This window comes from Macaca nemestrina, chromosome 13 (genome assembly GCF_043159975.1).
Source record: "Macaca nemestrina isolate mMacNem1 chromosome 13, mMacNem.hap1, whole genome shotgun sequence".
NCBI lineage: Eukaryota > Metazoa > Chordata > Mammalia > Primates > Cercopithecidae > Macaca > Macaca nemestrina.
The window spans coordinates 49,436,341-49,457,468 of NC_092137.1; the positions used below are offsets into that span (position 1 = coordinate 49,436,341).

General features: G+C 37.4%; 2 long non-coding RNA genes across 2 annotated transcripts in view; both read left to right on the top strand.

The window, feature by feature from the left end:
- Window positions 1–2,756, top strand: part of LOC105465007 (uncharacterized) — a 400,763-nt gene extending 398,007 nt beyond the window's left edge. The window contains exons 5-6 of the long non-coding RNA XR_011611716.1: window positions 1,383–1,526; window positions 2,514–2,756. This is a non-coding gene — a long non-coding RNA (uncharacterized lncRNA). The remainder of the gene's footprint in view (window positions 1–1,382; window positions 1,527–2,513) is intronic.
- A 4,571-nt stretch (window positions 2,757–7,327) lies between these two features.
- LOC139357842 (uncharacterized) lies at window positions 7,328–20,383 on the top strand. Its single transcript, XR_011611717.1, has 3 exons — window positions 7,328–7,453; window positions 19,130–19,242; window positions 20,264–20,383. It is a non-coding gene; the product is annotated as an uncharacterized lncRNA (long non-coding RNA).
- The last annotated feature ends 745 nt before the right edge of the window (window positions 20,384–21,128 follow it).

Genomic DNA, 21,128 nt, shown 5'->3' on the forward strand with positions numbered 1-21,128 from the left:
TTTAGGAAATCAGTGTTGCTGCATTAAAACCTACTATTCCCCTGTCCCATTCATTCAATGTCTTATTTAGAGTGGAGGTGACAACCAGATAAAGTGATGAAAAAAATTGTAGTAAATTGATACTCTACTCTGTTTACCATCCTGAAAAATGTGTATGTTCATGAAGAAATAGTTTGTGTTTCCTCAAATCATACTGCATTTATCCATATTCTGACATTTATGACAGTAAAATACTTCGAGGCATCTACTGTTTTGGAATTTTTGTTTCTTTAGTTCAATTTGTAAATAAGGATAATTCAGAGATGACCACATTGTGTTTTTCAGTAAATTATCATCTATCATTAAAGTTAATCCAATATCCAATTTAGGTTTGAATTGAAATGTTTTAAATACGTAAAAGAATCAAGATAACAATTTCTTTTTCCATTAACCTTTAGGGCAGCTTCTTTTATATTTTGCTTCCTTTGGATAAGGAGAAGTACATTGTAATCTTTATTTTAAATTAGGTTTTACAGCATATTTAATCCCCAGGTTAAAGCATATTATTCACATTTAAAAGAGAAAATGAACAAGCTTAAAGATGTCAGCTTCAGACTGAAACCACAGTGGAAATAAGCTATTTGGATAACATTGTCTAGGAGGTACCAAAACTTCAAAAGATATCCTTAGAGATTGAAACTCTGACCCAGAAAACCCTTTTTCTTCACTGCTTCTCATGGTGAACCATTTTGAATATCTAGTCATTTTACTTTACTGTTTCCCACAATGTCATTCTCTCCCTTTGAGAGGCAGGCCCAGGAGTGGGAAGCAAGGCTCAAAAAGAAAGAGGACCGAAACTAATTGAGCACAGTTTGTTGCCACCTGAAATAGAATCTATTACCAAATTTTACAGCTAACAAAACTGAGGCTTAGGTGATTACAGAAGCAATCAGTTACAGAGTTGACACTCATCTCTCTATAGATCCAAAGTACATTATTTCTTAAACTGAGCAGTCAGAAGGCCCAGATTCTAGTTACAGTTCTTGCAATCCTTGTGACATCTTGAGAAGATACATGGGCTTCAGCTTCCTTATCAGCAATATAGAGATAAAGCATCTTTCCTATTCATGAGGATAGCATCACCTTTCCTACCTATTTCATGGGGCTAGTATGATATGGTTGAGAGTATGTTTTAAAAACGGAAACATCAAATAGGAATACATTGCCTTAAGTTCCAGGTTCTGAATGAATTTGAGTAATAGATTGACTGGGCCCACATAGGGTAGCTTGGTCTTTCCCATGAGAGAGACAGAGTAGGGCTCTTCAGAGTCTTTCTCTGAACTGAGCCTGTTGTTCTTCCTTTCATGGTGACTCATTGATTTTCTTTTCTTCCTTCCTTACAGCAGTCTTTGGGATTAAAAACAAAAAATAAAAAACCAAAACCCCTGTAATAAGGCAGAGATCTGCCCACTGAGAATGGTTTTTGAAGGGAGAAGAAGGGACAGCCATACAGGGCTAGTGCCATAGGAACACACGTTTTGAATCTGGTGAGTTGAATTGGATGATTTCTAAATTTAGAGAGAAATTTATTTTAGTCACTATAGCCATTACTGACTTCTGTTTGTAGGTTTGGTGAGTAGACACCCCTTCTACTCTTCGCTACCCCCTTAGGTATCATTCGTTTTCTTTCACAACTTTTATATCTCTGCAATGGTTTACCGCCTATGTTCTCATTCTCTAGGTGTGCATTCTAAAACATCAACTTTGGTGCCAAGAATTGGACACTTTGGCCACTGTTTTGCAGTATGGTGGGTCAATTTATTTTTTAGGGGCCCTTTAAACTTCCCCTGCAAAATGGGGATACGGCATTTGCTCAGGTCTCTTAATCCTGAATATTAAAAAGGTCTTTAAAAAACCCTTGGGTGTCTTTCAGTGACACTGTTTGCTTATAGAACCTTTTTTGATGGCAAATACTAGTTCAGTGTTCCAGCACTTGAAACTTTTTTCTCCTCCAGAGGCAATATTCACTTAGACAAATAACATGTTTCTACCGGGTTGAACCATATGCTATTGCTGTGTTTACAGGGCAGAAATGGTGAAATGCCAGAAATTTCATATAGTTCAGCCTAGCATCTCAAATTATTATTTTTCTTCATACTTGTCTCCCTCCTTCCCTTTATTCCCGCTTTCCTTTCCTCTTTCCCCTTCCCCTTCCCCTCCCTCCCTTCTTTTCTTTTACCTTCTCTTTCTTTCTCTCTTTCCTCCCTTTCTCTCTGTCTCTCACCCAGGCTGCAATGCAATGGCATGAACACAACTCACTGCAGTCTTGAACTCCGAGGCTCAAGTGATCCTCCCACCTCAGCTTCCCAAAGTGTTATTACAGGTGTGTTTCACCACACTCAGCCCATATTTACCTTTTAATATGTAAACAAAACTATATGCATTCTGCTTCCCCAAAGATAAATAATATCATTATGTTTTCCTGTTAATAGGTATTATGGAATAATAAAGTTTTCATTTATTCTGCAACCTAGAATGCTGACTCACCAGATGATACAGCTCAGGAGCTTGATACAGAGGATACAGTCATGAGTAAATACTGTATCCCCAGTTTGCAAGTGAACATGTTTGTGGCATTTCAGTGCTTGGGGAAAGAGAAAGCAATGCAGACCATTCCTTGGAAGAGAGAAGGATGAGAAAGGAAGAGATTGTGACCTGGGCCAGGTAGGAAAGAGAGAAGGGATACCAAGAGGATTCCAGAGCCTTTTCTCTAGGAAATAACTTCCTGCAGAAATGGAGTTCTGGCTGTTGAGAAGATATCCACTGACAGTAGGGAAGCCCAAGCTCTGAAAATTACAGGGTCTCTCTCCCCAAATCCCATTTCACCACTCACTCCAAGTATTACATATGGTCTCATGAAGAAAACAAAGGTTAGTTATTTAACTGTGATTTGCAATCTTCAGATTTAAAGTTTACATATTATATGCTTTTTATTAATTATATTTTTTCTACAATTTAGTTCTGAAAACTGATGTTATCAGAGTATAATATTAGAATGCCTAGTGGGGTAGATAATTCTAGATATGCCTCTGAAACTGTGGCAGAGGTCCTGAGTGGCAGCTGTAACCTCTGTAAAGGCAGCAGTGGTTACCCACGGTTATTTCATGAAAGGCGAATTTACTGTGCATTACAAAGCAAAGATCTTGGGAGGAAATAAGAGGAAATAAATGGAAAATATGGGTGATCTCTTTTTCTTTTATTTTTCTCCTAGTTGATTATGTGTTGAATACTGTTGGACTGTTTTTTGCTCATACGCATTGCCTGTATAGCATTAATGATTGCAAAAGTGGTATCAAACACATATGAGCACTTTTTATAAGACAGGTTCTCTAGGCAAAGATTAACATGTATATCTCAGTTCATTCTTACGAAATTCTTACATGAGAGATATCATCTCAGTATCCCCATTTTGCAGAAGAAAAAAAATCTTAGAGAGGTTAGTTACATGCATTTTGGAAGGGCAGAACCAAGATTCGTATCATGATCGATCTGACACCAAAGGCAGAATTTTCAAAACAACCCTCCATGACCTGTCGGTCATACCACTCTGATGAGCTTATAAAAGGACACAAGGAAGAATCTGACTGGACAGTTCAATGACTTAGGAAAGAAGGATGAGAGTTAATGCAGGTAGAGAGGCAAGACTGGTCAAATAGCCAAGTACTCTTACAGTCTATGTACAGAAATAAATCTCCAGTTCCTTACAGCCATTGTATCATATAGTCTTCTTCATTTATTCCAGATTAACTGCCTGTTAATCTCCAGATGATTCTCTGTTCTTCCCTTTAGAAATCTAAACTATTTCTGAGTGAAATAAAATAGAGATCAACGCAAACCTCCATACTCTTTCTCTTAAAGTTGGAAACACTGGCATGGCATTAAAACTTAAATATTTCACTGGCCTTCACTGGCCTAGTATTTCTTCTCCCGTATTGATTTTGCTCACCTTGGAAATGGAATTTGAAAATAGATTAACAATGTTAGAACTTACGTTACTATGGTGACCCAGGACACAGGGTATGAGATTTCTTCCCTTCAGATCTTGATATTGAGAAGTCTGCCTATTTGTCCCTGTCTTTTACAAAACCTCATGGTGTGATAGAAGGGATAACATGTGGGAAGAAGCATTACTACAGATACATCGAGAGAAATGCAGCTTTAGAACTGGCCTCTCTCTGCTTCTGAAAGATCCAGGTGCAGATAACTCTGTAATGCCTGTTCAAAGACTAATAAAGTCTTGGATGGTTTGAAGTCTGACAACTGTACTGAGTGATTTATTTATGGATGTCCAAAGTATACCCACAGCTCTCATCTCTTTTCTTTCCATATTCATCCCTAGGTAATCTCAGTCTCAGTTTTAAAATCCATCATATTACGATGCCTCCTAAATTTTTATCCCCATCCATCCAGAAATCTCCCCTGAACTTCAGACTTTTAACCCAAATGCCCTTTGACTAGTGTTGTCAGGTGAAATGTAAGATGCTCAGTGAAATTTGAATTTCTGATGAACATTATTTTTAATGTATGTCACAAACATTGTATTTACTTATGCTAAAAGATTCTTCATTGTTTATCTGACATTCAGATTTAACTGGGTATCCTTTATTTCATTTGATAAATCTAGTAACACTACTTTTCAACCAAAGACCTCTATTTGAATAACTAACAAATGTTCGTAGCTTAGGATGTTCAAAGTGGAACTCCCATATTTCCTCACCTGAACATGCTTCTCTCATAGTCTTTCTCAAATCTGTGAATGACAACTACATTCTTCTGATTACTCAGACCAAAGCTCTCGACTCTTCTCCTTTTTTGGCCACTATATTGAATCTAAATATAAATGGCTTGATTCTACCTTTACTGTCTGTCTAAAATCCAATCACTTTTACCACATTCATTGCTACTACCTTGAACCAAGTCATTGCCATCATTTGCTGGACTATTAAAAGACCTTCCTTCCTTTTGCCCTTGTAGTCCTTTTTCCAGACTGAAGTCAGACTGATTATTTTAAACCAGAGCACATCAAAGAGCTCTAATTGCCAGTAAAAGCCAAAGTCGTCGAAATTGTCTACAAGGCTCTCTGTGCCCAGCTCCTCTGCCACTGCCATTGCTTTGCCTCTCCTTCCTCATCCCCAAACATTCTTCTATTCACTTGCTCTGTGCCCTATGTGGTGGGTGGCAGGGAGGGGGTGCTGCTCATTGTTCCTCAAACACACCAAGTCTTTGCACTGCACTCTTGTTTGTCTGGAAGTTTCCTTTCTCCTTATATACACGGCTTGCTCCCTCACAATGCCCTTTGGGTTTTCAAATATCTTATTAAAGAAACTCTCCTTTCTCCTCCACCCCTCAACATTCACCATTCCAGTTATATTGTTTTATTTTTTCCGTATATGTTCAACACCTGACATATATATATGGATTTTGGAAGGGCATATATTTATATTTTTATTAAATATTTTAATATTTAATAAATCTTATTATTTTTATTATATTTTATTTATCATATTTTATTTTATATGTTTGTTTATTATATTTTATTAATTTTTATTTAATAAATAAATATATTTATTAAATATATATATTAAAAATATACATATTTTCCAGCCTGTGAATATAATCTCAATGAGGGTATGAACTTTTTTTTGTAGCCCCAGAACTAAGGACAGTATACAGCTTAAAGCTGGTATTCCAGGAAAATTTGTTGATTAAATGAACAGAATCATCAATTGTTTTGCAGTAGTCAGATGCAGAAAAATCCCACATGAAGATTAAATGAGTATATTAATGTACATGTAAATTGGAATATGCACAATTTGTGTACTTGGACATATAGGAATAAACATCTTTGTGCATATGTGTGGGTCTCACATAATCCTAGTGTGCTTACTGAGAAGAATACCATAAAGCATACCTTTCCTTCTCTGTTCTTAAATCTGGTGTTATTGCCAGAAATCCATTTTTGCCTCTGTCTAAAGCTTTATGCATCTATAATCGGATTTTTTTTCTTTTTGCTTACTTTTTTTAGAGGAGACTTTAGTGAGTTTTTTTCCTTAGTATTTTAGGTAATGCCTCCCTGAGTCATATATTAGCTGTGATAACTGTTTATCTGGCTGTCCCTCTTTCTCCTGGCATCTGTATGATTTCTTTTAATCACATTCCCATTATCCTCTAATTATGTAAAATTATGTTATATTAAATATAATTTCTACTGGTAGCCACAGGGTGGCATTCATGTTCTTTGCTATCATTTTAATGACTGATAGATTACAAGGTCACTTTGAGTAGATAAATAGCCTATAGATTCTTTCCAGTGAGGTTCACATTCTGATTTTTCATATTAACACTTATAAATTGCAGAACTTATTATGCTTTCCCACCCGTACTTCATTTTGCTTCCAGCACCTTCAGTCCCTTCCTGCAGGAATCCAAGATGACTCTATCAGGTGGCTTTGTTTTAATATTCGCCTCAGTCAAAGAGAATCTAATGAAAGCCAGAAGCTGACACTGCCTTGGTATTCATTTCAACTCAACCATCACGGGAGGATTTGCCAGCAGCCTTTAGCACAGGGCTCTGACTGAATGCTTGCTGGTAAACACTAAACTGAATAGCAAGTAGGATCACTTACCCCAACAGGTTTGCCAGTCTAGGTGTAATCTCCAGATGAGTACTTAAGGTACTAAAGCCATCTATTGAATATTTAAACACCACTTTGATTATCAGGAGAAAACACACACACACACACACACACACACACACACACACACACACACACACACACTGAAACGTTTACATGGGAAGTTCAGCTCTGAGGAAGCATTTGGATGGTGTTTTAGAGACGGAGAGCTTCTTGCTTTTACTCTGGAGCTGGGCGTTTCATTCATTCATTTATTCATTCTTTCTTTTAGGTAACCTAATTATCATTCATTCACTTATGGTGAGTTCACACATCATTACATATTTTATTACATTAATTTATCAAATATTATTTGTCCATTTTAGAGATGAGGAAAGTGAGTTAACAGTTAACAAGGTTAACAATTAATTGAAAGCAGCACTAAGAGTCAACTACAGAGGTGAAATAAACATTAAAGACTTTTGACTAATTATTTTTTCTCTTTTCACATCCCCACAGTTGTTACGGGAGTGATGTAAACACTTCTTGCCTCCAGGTACCCCATAGCTTGAAATATCACCATTTTCTCACTATCTCACGTGGAATTATTCCCATTCACAATTGCTTCAAAGGGAATAAATTACCTAGGAATCCAACTTACAAGGAATGTGAAGGATCTCTTCAAGGAGAACTACAAACCACTGCTCAATGAAATAAAATAGGACACAAACAAATGGAAGAATATTCCATGCTCATGGATAGGAAGAACCAATGTCGTGAAAATGACCATACAACCCAAGGTAATTTGTAGATTCAATGCCATCCCCATTAAGCTACCAATGACTTTCTTCACAGAATTGGAAAAAACTACTTTAAAGTTCATATGGAACCAAAAAAGCCTGCATTGCCAACACAATCCTATGCCAAAAGAACAAAACTGGAGGCATCACACTACCTGACTTCAAACTATACTACAAGGCTCCAGTAACCAAAACAGCATGGTACTGGTACCAAAACAGAGATATAGACCAATGGAACAGAACAGAGCCCTCAGAAATAATACCACACATCTACAACCATCGGATCTTTGACAAACCTGACAAAAACAAGAAATGGGGAAATGATTCACTATTTATTAAATGGTTCTAGGAAAACTGGCTAGGCAGATGTAGAAAGCTGAAACTGGATCCCTTCCTTACACCTTGTACGAAAATTAATTCAATATGGATTAGAGACTTAAATGTTAGACCTAAAACCATAAAAACCCTAGAAGAAAACCTAGGCAATACCATTCAGAACATAGGCATGGGCCTATGTTCTAGACTTCATGTCTAAAACACCAAAAGCAATGGCAACAAAAGCCAAAATGGACAAATGGGATCTAATTAAACTAAAGAGCTTCTGCACAGCAAAAGAAACTACCATCAGAGTGAACAGGCAACCTACAGAATGGGAGGAAATTTTTGCAATCTACTCATCTGACGTAGAATCCTTTAATAGGGGCTTTCCAGGCTTTTCCTCACTCCAACTTCTTCTCCATTCTCTTTCTGGAACCATCTTACTAAAACTCTGCTGTGATTTTTTTTCTGACTCAGAAAAGTAGAATATCATATAAAACTCAACTGTGTTTTTTACTCCTCATTGACCCTTTAAAATTAATTTGCTGAAAATTTCTTTCTCCTCTTTTGAATAAACATCTTAGCCATCCTCTATGAATTATCTGGGTACTTACAGGTAATAGAAAGTCCTATGGTTTCCTTAAGTCACAAATATAAACTCAATACAGAAACCAGAATATCTATCCCAGTATCTTAAGCAAGACTTTAATGGAAATGCTTCTCCCATTTCATCTGCAGCTAAGCTTCCTGCCTTCAAGGAGCAGAGTGCAATCAGATTCACCTTTTTTTTCCTTCTTTTTCTTGAGATGGAGCTTCACTCTTGTTGCACAAGTTTGAGTGCAATAGCATGATCTCCGCTCACTGCAACCTCCGCCTCCTGGATTCAAGTGGTTCTCCCGCATCAGCCTCCTGAGTAGCTGGAATTACAGGAGCATGCCAACATGCCTAATTTTATTTTTTGTACTTCTAGTAGAAACAGGGTTTCACCATGTTAGCCAGGCTGGTGTCAAACTCCTGACTTCAGGTGATCCACCTGCCTTGGCCTCGCAAAGTGCTGGGATTTACAGGTGTGGGCCACCTTGCCTGTCCTCCGATTCACCTTCTTACTTGCTCACCTTTTCTCCTACTTGCTAGATGCTGTTACTGACTTCTTTGGGGTAGTGGATGAAAGAAGAGAAATAGTGGAACTAGAAGTTGTTACTTGACTGGTATAAGAAGATAGCTTTGCTTTCCTAAGCCTGAAAGATGCATAAAGTCAATTATCTAATGGCAGCCAACTCTCTAATGGCATTTGTGGGTTCTCTAGATGCTACTTGATTCGATCCTCTTCTTTAACTTGCTTCTCTAAATGCCCTTCAGTTTGTTTTTTGTTGTTATTTTTCTCTGTTGTTTTTTTTTTTTTCCAGCAGTCCACTCTAGACCCTCTGTTGAAATGCCATTGCCTCAGAAGCAAATCTTTTGACCCAGAATCATTTAAAACATGATCACAGGCTCAAATTTTCACCATAGTTCCATGTCTGGCCCCCAGGATTCATGCATCTTTGACCATCATTGGGGGAATAGTAGTTACTCCGTTAAGAATTTTACTCTTCTCCCATGAGATGCTTTAGCTGGCCTCTCATCTTTGGACTCTTTCAGACTAAGCATCCTTCCTCTGTATTTTCTAGCTGCAGAGAATGTTTCTCGAATTCTGACTAGTCTCATAGATCGCTTCTCTAGTTTTGAAATTAAGCCTCTCTCCTCAAAAATCAATTGCTTTGTTGCATTTTGTGCAAAATGTTTTTTTCTTCCTTGTAGACCAGCTGGCTTTCTAGAATCTTCTTTGAAAAATCAGGTCCTTTGTTACCTCACTTTTGTATTTGATACCTATTGTTTGGTCTTCAAATTTTAATCCCAGTATGTGTGTGTATGTGTGTGTGTGTGTGTGTGTGTGTGTATATATATATATACACACACACACACACACACACACATATATGTATATATATTTTAAGATTATTTAGATTCCAAATATTGGAACTGGTAGTTCAGCCTAGCCATCTCACTGAAAATAAAACACAAAGCAACCTGGAAACTCAAAACTCTGAAAAGTGACACAGCATATTGGAAAATAATCCAGTATAAATTCTTAAAAGGGAAATGTAATAAACAAATCCACTGAGTTTATAATTTTGCTTAAGAGTGTATTAAACATAAATAGAGAAAATTAGTGGAATTTGATATAGACTGAATAAAATATCTATAAAGAAGTACAAAGACAAAAAAATGGAAAATTCAGCAGAGTGGGTAAGAGAAAGATGATGCAGTAGGGTCTAATACATGCTTGACACAGAGGGAAGAAAGAATAGTACAACCAGATATATTTAAAGTGCTAATGTCTAAAAATTCTCCAAAATTGATGAAAGACCTCCATCCATAGATTGAAAAACTTCAACAAAACTATAGCAAAATAAATTTTTAAAATACCTAGACAAATTACAGTGAAATTACAGAAAACAATAGAAGATATCATCTTAAAAATATCCAGAAGTGGGGCAAAATATTTCCTTCAAAAGAGCAATATTTTGACTGAAAGCTCATCTCTCAAAAGCATTGCAGCTTTTGAAAATTAGAACAAGGCAATGAAGTAATATCTTTAAAAATGGTGGAAGAAAATAACCGGAAACCTAACATTTTAACCCTGTGACATATCCTTCAATAATAAAGGTGAACATGACAACTAAATGTACCGTTTGATCTGGGACTAATTCTGGATCAGAAGAAAAAGTGTTATGAAGGATACCATTATACCATTGCAAATATTTGAGTATGTACATGAGATACTTGCTACTCATAGTACCGTCTGGGGATATGCCTCACCTGTGAGCTTGTTAAACTATGAGCATAATCACAGGCACCAGTCCAGACCTTGTGGATCATTTGCATATTTTTACAAGATCCCCAAATGGTTTGTATGTAAATTAAAGTTTGGGCAGCACTGTATTAGTTACTTATATTTTATTTATGTTAAATGTCCTGAATTTGATAAGAAAATGTGACACGTTGGAAAGTGTCTTTGCTCTCTTGATATGTATGCTGATATATTTAAAGTTGAAGGATTATGATGTTTGCAACTGAATCTAAAATGGTTCATCAAAATGATGAATGGACAATAAGTAAAAATATATAGTAATAATTATAAGAAAACACATTGTTACTGTGAGAGACAGTGCAAATATGGAAAAATGTTTTTAATTGGTGAGTCGAGGTGAAAGGACAGGTGTTCATTGTGCTATTTTGCAATGTGGAAAAATAGCTTTGGAAAGGAGTTTGGAAAACATATTCATTAGGGTTGAAGATACACATAATGTCTACTGCTAAATGTGTATCCAAGAAAAATATTCGTGCAAGTCTACTAAGAGACACATGCAGGAATATTCAAAGCAGGTATTATTTGCTGTGATCCCAATCTGAAAACACTCAAAGTTCCATCAACAATGCAATGAATAAATTGTGACATACACAATGGAATATTATAGAATATTACAAAGCAATGAAAATAAATTATAATTACAGATAATAATATTCATGATTCTTATGCTAAAGCAATGCATACTGTATTTTATTTCACTGTGTAATTTTATTTCCGTTGGCAGAGGCATAATTAAATGCTAAAAGTATAAATAAAAGCTAGCAATTTATTACTGCCCACTGTCAAGATAGTAGTTACCTGTAGGAGAGAGGGAGATGGTTGGGATTGGGGAGGAGCATGTTTAAATTTTTTATATTGGGAAGAGTCTAACTTTTGAACTTGAGGGTGGTTCTATGGATGTTTGCTTTATATTAATTCATTGAGCTGAACATTTATGTTTTATGTACTTATGATATATGTGTTTTATTTCCAGACAAAATAAAGGTTTAAAAAGTAAGAAAAATATGATTACTCTGGTTGGTATGTGGAAAATGTACTTGAAGAGATAAGAACAAAAATGGGGGGATAGGAGGAACTTGCCATATTCTGAGCTAGATGGTGATGGTATGTACCAGTGAGGTAGCAGGAACAATAGAGAGAAGCGGATAGATTCCAGGCAGTTTGGAGATAGAGTCAATGAGACTTGTCAGTGGAATGTATGTACAGACTGAACCTCTTACCTCCAAAAAACTGTAAAAGAATGGCATCTTGGTTTTTGGATGGAGTAACTATGCAGATGATGGGGCCATTGACTGAGATGGACAACAAGGAAGGGACAATTTTGAAGGGAGAAATCAATAGTGTATTCTGGGGTGTAGAGAGAGAAGACAGTGGGATCAAGACCAAACCTTAGGGCATTCGGGTGAATATGGTATCATAAAAGCAAAGATAAAAGAGTGTTTCAAGAGGGAGGGATTAGTTGAGCAAGATGAAGATAGATAAGTGGCTTTTGATTCTGGCAAGATGAAGATTATTAGGAATTGTATTACAATAAGAGCAGTTTCTGTGGAGAGGTAGGTGGGAATAGTAGCCTCCTTGAACTGGGTCAAAAAGACAGTGGAAATGAGGAAGTCAAGAAATCAAGGATTAAAAACTTTTAAAGACATACTGCTGTGAAACTAAAAAGATAAATAGTGTTGTATGATAGCTAGAGTGGGACATAGGGTCAATTTTTTAAATAAAAAAGAAACAAGGACACATTTCTAGTTGATGAGAATAATCCAATGAAAGGAAAATTATGATGCAGAAGAAGGATGGAATACTTCTAAGGATGAAGGATGAAATCCTTGAGTAGAAGACAGAATAGAATATAGGTGATAGTGAGCATTTATTACGTGGTAGTCATGGTTCAAAGAACTAGAGGTATACAGCATAAAAATTCATTTTCTGCCTTTAAGGACGGCACAGACCAGTAGTAAGACAAGTTAGTAAACTAACAATTGTAATATAGTATGCTGTTAAAATATAGGAATGCTCGGAATTACTCTAGGATTATGGAACTCAGCCTCGGAAATGGGATGGGGAAGGTTTTCTCAAAGAACTCAAAGGATGCATCTAATCTAACTAGGTGTAAGAAGCCTAAGTAAACGTTCTTTCACAAATTCACCACTACTAAACTTATCAGAGTATCCTTCCTCCAAACACGCACATCTGAACCTTCACCCACATCAAAGCATCTGTCATTTGTTTAACATGTCATTCTATATTATGCATGTGCTGTTGGTTTTCTGTGAAATGCTTTTTCCTGCCTTGTGAATGTCTACATATCTCAAAATTCAGCTTAAAGGCCAATTATTCTCCAGTTTGCTTTCTAACTCTACAAGCAGAAAAAAATTGCTTTTGTCCCTGGGCTCGTATGGCACTTTCAGAGCACCTTTATGGCATGGGGATTTGTGACTTTTTAGGGAGTACCATACCATGGTTAAGTAGGTGGATGATGGTACCAGGCTGCCTAGGTTCAAACTGTAGCTGTGCCATTTACTAGCTGTGTCATGTTAGGAAAGTTCCTCAACCTCTCTGTGTCCCAGTTTTTTCCTTTCTAAAATGTGGATAATCAAACCAACCTGCCGCAATGGAAGTGAGAGAGATATGAAAAGAGAAAGAAGGCACAGAAGATGTAGAAACAAGCGACACCCAAGGGGAAAATTCCAGACCCTGAGGGTTTTCTTGGAGGTCTGTCCTGCTTCCTTGACCAGCCTTGCTCAGTTTTCCTAGAGAAGAGATGAATATATGTGCTGGAGGGAAATTGGTCCTTGTTTCTATCTTTGAAAACATAACTGCGTTGCCTATGAATTATGTGTGATTCTAGAAATGAAACCAATTTTATTTTTGACAAGGTCTTTTTTGTCTTCTGCATTCTCTCCCTTTATTTTTTTTTAAGTGCACTGTCCATTTTGCCAATTTGTTCCCATAGAAACCACTGAAAATTTATAGCTTGTTTAAGTGGATCTGAGAAGAGGCACAGGTTGTTGTGGGTATTAAATTAGTTTACGATTCAAAGCACTTAGAGTGGTGTCCGGCAAGTGAAAATATGCTCGCTAAATCTTAGCTATTATTATGATAATTATATGTTTTTCCACTCTGATGATAAAAATATCTCTTATTTATTTTTATTTATTCTTTGCATCCTGCCAGTCTTCTACCATGCACCAACTTGCTCTTAAATGACAGAAAGGAGCTCAATAGAGACATACAGAAGAAACAAATGAGTGGGTTTCCATCCCCGCTACCCAACAGGTTTTGTAGCAAGGCTGTTTTCTTGGTGTCTCCTTTGGGCTTAGCTAGGTTTGGACATAAAACACGCAGAACATAGTGTTACTTTAATAATTTTTATAGGTGCTTGCCCCTAAAGATTTTTTAGATAGTAGAAATGTGAGGGGCAGTGCATTAAATCCTTAACACTTTAGTGCAACTGCTAACAAATCAAAGATTGTTAGAAGAAAACTTGAAGCTAAAAAAGTTGACTTTCCTTTTTGTTACGGAATCCTTTCTCAGCATCCATGACCAGTCATGGATGGTCAGTCATTTAGTCTCTGCCTAAACCCCAAAGTTAGTTATCAAGAAACCTCTCTGGGGAGAATTTGAACATTGGGTGCCAGAGAGGGAGTAAGAGACAAAGAGGAGACAGGGACAGAAAAGACGGAAAGAAGAGACACCCAGGACAAAAATTCCGGATTCCTGTGGGTTTGCCTGCCAGTCCTGCCCTGCTTGGCCAGCCATAGCCAGCTTCCCCGGAGGAGTAATGTATGTACTGGAGGGAAAACTGGTCCTGATTTCTACCTTTTGAAATCATAAGTGTAATGACAGTGACATCTCTGTGATTTTAGAAAGGAACCTGGTTTTATTTTTTCACAAGTTCCTTTTGGTCCTTTGCATTCTCTCCTTTTGTTTTAAGTGCACTGTCCTTTTTGCCAATTTGTTTCCATGGACACCACTGACAATTTACAGGTTGTTTAAATGGATCTGAGAAGAGGGAGTAGTAATAAATAAAGCCCTGACATGGCTATAAATACCAAGAGTGCTCTGGACTTTCATCTTCCACCTCTCTACTTACCATTTAGCAAATCAACTCATAACAGTAATAATATAAAAGAACACTGGACCTTTTTTTCTCTGTGAGTGGCAGGAGGGAGGTAAATACATATCAATCTTTATCCCTTTGGATTGAAAGTAGTGGCCAATCTAAGCAGAATAGGGCATTCTCGAAGAAATCTATGGATTATTAGTTGGTGTCTGGCCCACACACAGCTGTTAGCACTTATTCTTTCTCAGAGTAACTAGGGAAACTCTGGCTCCTAATTTGATTGCCAACAGCAGGGAATAAAGAGCTGGGGATTTTGTCATTCTCACTGATAGTGAAAAGGGGTGGATATAGCAGAGAAGAGATGGTTGCTGAGAGCGACAACTGACAGATGCCAAGAGTAGGAGGCTGAAACCCACAAGGGCAATCTCTGGCACTGCAGGGAGACCATCTCCATAGCATCCACAACAGGAGGGGCAAAGTAGAGGGTAGGGGCCTGGGCCACCAGGGATTAAGGCTGACTCAAAGGAAGAGGGTTGCCTTTATTCAGAGAAGTGCTCCTCAGATTTAAATTAAGAGGGAGAAAGCAAAGGAGGCTTGTGACTCATAAGAAATTTTAAAAGGAAAGGGAAGCAGGGTGAGGGAACAAAAAGAAATGAATAAAGTAGACATAGACATAGAGAGACAGAAATTCAAAACTATGTTCAAGGAAAACAAAATCAGTATTTTCCAAAGGTACATCTTATAAGATTGACTCTCCCAAAATTAGTGATTGTCTGTCTGCCATTTTTCCATCATTCTGCTAGGCGCACTGGGGAAAAAAATATAAAGGTCAGAATTTCTACCCTGAAAAATTTGCAATGGATGAAAGAAAACTTGAAAAAATGTTTCTCCATCAAATACCTTAGATCTTTTCTGTTAGATAAGACAGTGACAGCTTAAACGGAAGTTGATAGTTGTAATTTGGGTGAAGCCAGAAAACCCTCGAGAATATAGCCACTCTTGTTGCTGTTGATCAGTGGCGAATCAGTGTCAACCTAGAATGTCAAAATCGCCCCTGGACAAATACTTTGGAAAATAAGGAAGTTGAAGAAAATGTTTTACATTTCTGACATGGTAATGAGTTAAGCAGGTTAGCTTTACAATCATGTCTGTTCCTAGTCTTGAGCCACATACTTGCTCTAAGGCTTAATTTGGATTTTACCTACTAACACCCAGGAGGTGGTAGAATTGGGGAACCAAGAAGAGGCTACCATGCTGAACAGCTTAGAACTCTACTCACAAGTTGGATATTCCAATTGGCTCATTGTAGAAGAGGGATGGAATCTAGGAAAATCTTGTCTGGCTCCTCTCTTGCACTCTCATACACACAGAGATTAGAATTTTTAAGCAGGATGGAGATGGCACTTTTACAATTTAGAATGCTGAAATACATGGGGTTTGATGGAGTATTTAAAGGATAGCAAAGTGCTCATTCTATACATCAATTCAAGTAGCCTGGAATTGCCCTGTTATTTTATGATGAAAGGTGCTCTGAATAAGTTAGGTAACAGAATAATTGATTGAAATAATTAGATAGAACTAAAGGTCCTGTGGGGGTCTAAATAGGAAGCATGAGGAACTTCTCATAAAAGCCTGGTAAATATGGGCCACTCCTTTAAGAAACTCAAGGAATGAGCCAAGTAGACCAAGTAGATAAAATATCCAGTGAATGACATATTCCTATACAAGATGCTGAGAAACTTGCCTATTGACAACCTTACCAGTTAGAAGACATGAAAACAGATGAATAGCCAGATAAATATTGCATATAGTAATTATGCACCAGCTATAAATATGGTGAGTTGATGTTTTCTGCCTCCAGGGAAGTGCAGTTAACATTGGGATAGTGATTTCGATAAGAAGGGAATCAGAATTCAGGGAACCTGAGTCCAGAATTTTAAATAGCCCTGGAGATTGGGTCATCATAATAAAACATTATAGACCACCAAGGAGAATTTTATTTTCTCATGTCACTCCCATGAGGTTTGCACGTGAAGAGGTTAAGATTCTTTCCTGCCTTTTTGTTTCTAGCAGGATCCCTTGGGCTATGATGTCCATTTGTGTTAAAGTATTTAGCCACAGGCAATCTGGTCTGGTTGCTTTTTCTTTGCTTAGATGCTGTACTGAAGTAATAATAAGATTAGCTCCTGAAAAACCAAAAATCTTGAACCCTGTCTTTGCTGAAAGTTGTTCTCTAATGTTAGGGAAGTGTAAATTCCAAAGCTAAATCCTGTGTTATAGGAGGAAAAAAGAAGCCTAAGCCTACCTCAGAAAGATATCTCTGCAAGTGATTTATGTGTTTTGCTTTGTAAGCTGTGATAGAAATATGGTCTTAGATATGAGGATCAAGTGTAATATCCTAGTGTTCAAAATATATATCCCCAGTGCAAGCTTTCCCCACTCTGAGCTGCTGTAATTTTGGTTAACTGTTTTCTTTCTTTTTTTCTTGAAAAATCTGTTTCTTGGTATATGACACAAATAGGCCAGTGATAATCCTAGGAAGTGGCTGCTCTCCCTCCATCTTGATAAGGCCAACAAGTAAAGGAAGCAATTGCCATTGGTTTGCTTTTATTTGTTGAAAATTAGTTCAGAGTCTGTGGGGGAGGGAACCTCATGCTTGCATTGTGCTTCTTGTGCATGCTTGCATTGTGCATTCCTCTGCTGGAATTATTCCTTAACATGAAAGTGCTCAGAACACATTTCTACATTAAAATATTACCTGGGGCTGGGCACAGTGGCTCATGCCTATAATCCCAGCACTTTGGGCGGTTGAGGCTGGCGGATTACCTGAGGTCAGGAGTTCAGGAGTGGCCTGGCTAACATGGTGAAAACCAGTGTCTACTAAAAATATAAAATTAGCTGGGTGTGGTAGCGCATGCCTGAAATCCCAACTACTCAGGAGGCTGAGGCAGAATTGCTTAAACCCGGGAGGTGCAGGTTTCAGTGAGCTGAGATTGCACCATTGCACTCCAGCCTAGGGAGACTCTGTCTTGAAAAATAAAAAGTAGATAAAATATTACCTTGTTTCTTGTTACTTGATGGTTTGAGTCTAGATTTCCTAGCATGGCATCCAAAGCATTTTATAATATGATCCCAAGCATGCAAAGCTTCTCTATTCCTGTATGATCACTGATCATACACCCCTAGGACTACATCCAGTCCACCACACCTTCATTTCTTTTTGCCTTTGACTAGCCTACCTTCTCTGTTTGGAATTCCATTATTTTGTTTTCTGTATCATGTTTCCTCTCCAACTCTTCTTCCTGACCTACTCATTTCCCAAATTCCAGCTTAAAAGTCATCTCTGTGAAGTCTTCTTGAGTAACTCTCTTGATCCTAATGTAACAAAATGATCTCTACTTGTACATTTTGTTATAAATTGGTTCAATCCAGGTCAAGGATGGTGTCTCATTAACTTCTGTATTTCTCAATGCCCAGAAAACTGCTTAACACATACTAAGTACCAATAGGAAAACAGAAAGAGAGAGAAAATAATGGATAGGTACTAGTGAAATATAAATATTGGTGAAAAGAGAACGACATTAAAAATTACATACTGTCTTTTGAATACACAATTCATATTTTAGCTTAGATAATTACCTTACCCAGATTCATTTTGTTACTGGGAAATAAAACTATTGAAACTCAAAAGTAAATCACAAAATTCAATCTTTTTTGTTAGTCCATAGAACTTCAGATTTACATGATATGGATAATTGTTTTAATAATCTATTTTTTTCAGAGCAAGTCATCCCACAGCCTAGATACTTAAAATAAAAATACATTGTTTTATTTAAAATTTTATAGGTCAAGAATTCAGGGAGAATTTTACTGGACGGTTGGTCCCTATAGTTGAGAGTGTAGGATCTCCTTACACATGGGCATTTTGGTGCTCCTTGGCTTCTTTCTATCTCTCCACATGACATCTCATCCTCCAGGGCCTCTTAACATAGCCTGGAGTTCCCACATGATTATTTCTGAGTAGTTATACTTCTTACCTGGTGGCTGGTCTCCCACAGGCAGAAAGTGGGCGCTGCCAGGCCACTTAAGGGCTATCCCTAGAACTGGCATTGGTTGTTTCCTCCACACATTATTAGTCAAAACAGTAGCTGAGTCTATCAAGTTCAATGTCTCTTAACGGGATGTGGGGAGATCACATGGAAGAAATCATGTAAGATGGAGCACTGTTATGTGGCTATATATGAGAAATACAACCAATGACACAATATATATTTGATAAATCAGCACCTAAAGGCCCTTGTCATAAACATCCATCAACCCTCTAGAAATGTTCAATGTCTCTCACTCTAACAAAGTATAATCCAGTGTAAGCTTCTTTCTGTAGCCTCTCTGCCATAGAGATGGAAACTCTGAGGAAGAGAAAGAAATCCAAGTCTACTTTTCTTCACCTTGATGTTTTGATTCCATGGATCTTATGAAATACACTACAGAATACAAGTAAGAGTCAGTTTTGCTTCATATTGTGAGTATTCACCCTGGCATAGCTTTAGGTAAATTCATGAGTATTAGAGTCTCACTGGGTTAAATAGAAATAGGAGTGTTACCACATGTTCTCACTCATTAGTGAGAGTCGAACAATGAGAACACATGGACGCAGGGAGTGGAACATCACACACTGGGGCCTGTCGGGGGCATGGGGGGCTAGGGGAGGGATAGCATTAGGAGAAATGCCTAATATAGATGACAGGTTGATTGGTGCAGCAAACCACTGTGGCATGTGTATACCTATGTAACAAATCTGCACGTTCTTCGCACGTATCCAAGAACTTAGAGTATAATTTAAAAAATTAAAAAAGAAATAGGAGCGTTAGAGACCTATCCCTAGCCTTTGAGGCTGACAGCAAGTAGAGCAAGGTTTTTTAAGCTTTGAGTTGTGATTCTATTATTGGGTCATGGAATCAGTTCAGTGGGTTGGGGCCAGTAGATAAAAGAAAAAAAAGAGAGAGAATAGAATACAAAGTGTTAGTTTTATATACATAAGTATGTAGAGGTGTGTTTTGTGCATGTGTGTGAATGTGAGAACTGGATTACAATGTGATCTCTATTTCTAACTATGAGCCACAGTCAAAAATGTTTTAAAGCCACTAAAATAGAGCATCTGTGTCCTCTCGTGAACCCTCTCTTGGTACCACTTTCAAAGGCAAACATGGGACTAAAGGGACCATTGGTTTGATCCAGCATGGCATTTCTGATGTTCTTATAAAAAATATTCTGTTTGAGGCCCAGAATGACAAATAGCTCAGAGTCCAATAGAAACATCGTTTTCTAAGAGAAGAGATTGCTTTACAGACAGTATACAGCAAAATAAAATATCTCACCTCTACAGCTTGTGCCCTCTGTCGCCAATAAAGAGTTTTTATATAAGATTTTTTCTCTCTCTTTTCAAACTTACATTTGATTGAACAGATTTCCCAAGAGCTTAATTCTTCACCTATCCAATGTTTCTGACCCTTGACAGGCTACAAGAGATGGTTCTGGCTAGACCCTGAAGTGCTGAGAAATGCCTAGTTGTGCAGCAACAGCCATGTCTGATTGCACTGGAGGATTCTTTCTACACCAGTCTCAGCTCAAGTATGGGGGTCTTGACATAGAGGTATTTCTTTAATCTCTGTTCTGCCACATGCTATGCAGTCTCCTTCCTTCCTACTAAGTATTTTACCACTCTTATTTTATCTACACCTATAAAGGCAGAATGATTTATTTTAGTGTCTGTTTTTGACTCTCCAAATTAGGCCCCTTTAAGATTATAATTTGTTATGAATAGTAAATAGAACTTACAAGTCGCTTTTCAAATATGTGGTTTCACTTAATATTTAGAAGAATCTTGTGTGGTGCTTATTATAAATATTTTCTTTTAAAAGTTGGAGAAGTTGAGGCTCAAAGAGGTAATGTTGCTTGTCCAAGGTCATACAAATGTATTAAGCAGCAGACCTAAGACTTGACTTTTGGCCCCAAATCCTATACCATGCTGCCTTCGGCCAGAGAGGAATAGGTCTGAGCTAACTTTCTGGACTTGTGAATTTTCTTGACTTTATTTTAGGTTTCTTTCCTAAGGATGCCTTTAGGGTATTCATCCCTGTATTAATCCAGCTCTCAAAATCGGAAATAGTTCAAATTTTGCCCTACTTCTAGAAGTTGATGTCATTGCAAAAAAATAAAAGTGATGTTAAGGCAAGTATCTAATGATAGCCAAGCAGAGCTATTTCACATAGAGATGTACTTTGTTTGCCAGACTCTTCTATACCTCTGCTTGGCTCTTAATTTGATTTTTTTTTTTTTTTTTTTTTTTTTTTCCTCTGAGACGGAGTCTCAAAACTCTCTCG